Source organism: Amphimedon queenslandica, unplaced genomic scaffold (genome assembly GCF_000090795.2).
Source record: "Amphimedon queenslandica unplaced genomic scaffold, v1.1 AMPQUscaffold_13464, whole genome shotgun sequence".
Taxonomy (NCBI): Eukaryota; Metazoa; Porifera; class Demospongiae; order Haplosclerida; family Niphatidae; genus Amphimedon; species Amphimedon queenslandica.
In genome coordinates, this window is record NW_003546300.1 from 1 (window position 1) to 1,727 (window position 1,727).

The following is a 1,727-nucleotide window of genomic DNA, read 5'->3' on the forward strand; positions in this document are numbered from 1 at the left end:
GCTATACGGTAGATCATTCTAGAGCCTTTTCTAATAGTAATCAATTTATTTGCTGTCACTACTCATACTGGAAAATCCTATCAGTATTACCCTATCTTTAATATTCTTGTACATGTACATAGTTAACTTTGAAATAGCCTACATGTCAGTCGATTTTAACTAAAATTTACATTTGTTATTACCATACACATTATATGGCGACATATTTTGGTGGAAATGAGTTGTTCTGAGTCTACTCTAATTTGAACATGTACACTTATGCTCCTCCCTTATCTACTGTAGGTTGCCTAAATTTCCTTGCCAGTTATTTGAATGTTCATCATCTAATCGTTTAGCAGTGCAAAGTCATCATTAACTGTGAGTTAGTAGTAACTGGTAATGATTAAAGTATGCATGTACATTTATAGATTCTGCTTCTACATGTACATGTACAAGATTGTTAGTTATTTTCAGTTTTAATAACACTCCTGCCATTCTCACACCTAGCATTTAATACAGTTACTGTAACACACACATGCAGGTGATACCAGTCGTGGCACACAATATTCTTTAGAGAAATGTTGTTGCAGACAACACTTTGTGATGATTGATATTGAATTAGTACATTTTACATTAACGTGGCCTACTCTAATAACTGCCTTTTATTTCTCGTTGTTGACTTGTACTTATGATTAATAATTTTTGCTTTTTTTTGTTTTTCTGTATTTTGTAAATGTAGTGGTATGTGTGTGATGTTTGAGAGTACCGTTGTATGTACCATTGTGTGATTGTGTTGTATGTACCATTGTAATAAAGATGAGTGTTTGGTTTCATGTACATGTACATATCTTCTCCTACAGTCCTTGACTTCATATAATCTTTATAGTTCATTAATCTGTTTTATTTCTCTCCGTCTTTTTTGTGTATTTTTGTTCTTTCTGTGTTATGTCTGTTTAATTTTTATCAGCTAAAATTAAACTCTCATTTGGTCTTATTTTATGCACAAATCAACAAGTAATTATTATGAAATTGGAGCTTTATGTGTTATTCCTTTTCAAAAGCTAGTAATGATAAACCAAAGTAGAAGAATGTAAAACATTAAAGGGCTCAGCCCCTGAGCCACTCTATTGTTGTGCTTTATGACCCATCTTACTGCTAGCGAAGTATTTGGACTCAGTTTAGTCTAATCTTGCTGAGCATTTGCTGCAAATAAGCCCAGACTTGCTGATAGCCGCCATTTTAATTCATTGTGACCACACCCACTTTTAATGAAGATTAGGCTACTTAACTTTAGTATTAGTTGGACGACCCTATCCCCGTACAGACAACATCTTTCTCGTCTTAGTGGGCTTTGCTCAATTGCGGTAAAAGTAATGTTAATTTTTAAAACCTCAAAGCAAAGTCTAAGGTCTTTCTAAAATCGTGTGCACTGTCACATCTATTATTAATATTTTTATCACAAAAAATTGTTTTCTTAATACTATGCAATTATTAATTCATGTTATATTTAATTTTTAATGTAAATTGCTGTGATAAATCAGATTCGTATTGTGTAGTCAATCTCTGACTGAAAGTGTATACTTGTGAAACAATACACGTTTTATGCAGTCACCACTTCTTTTGCATGAGTTAATTAATGTGTTCAGGCATACATGTACAAGTAGGGCCACTACTGTAGTTAGAGAGTACTCAACGTAAAAATTTGTACTCTTTAATATTTTGTGGCTTTGTTCTAATACATTCATGTA

The 1,727-nt window shown here is 32.5% G+C and overlaps 1 long non-coding RNA gene across 1 annotated transcript in view; it reads left to right on the forward strand.

Moving 5' to 3' along the window:
* The first annotated feature begins 272 nt into the window (after positions 1–272).
* LOC109581067 (uncharacterized) overlaps positions 273–1,727 on the forward strand; it is a 5,889-nt gene continuing 4,434 nt past the window's right edge. The window contains exon 1 of the long non-coding RNA XR_002184479.1: positions 273–357. This is a non-coding gene — a long non-coding RNA (uncharacterized LOC109581067). The remainder of the gene's footprint in view (positions 358–1,727) is intronic.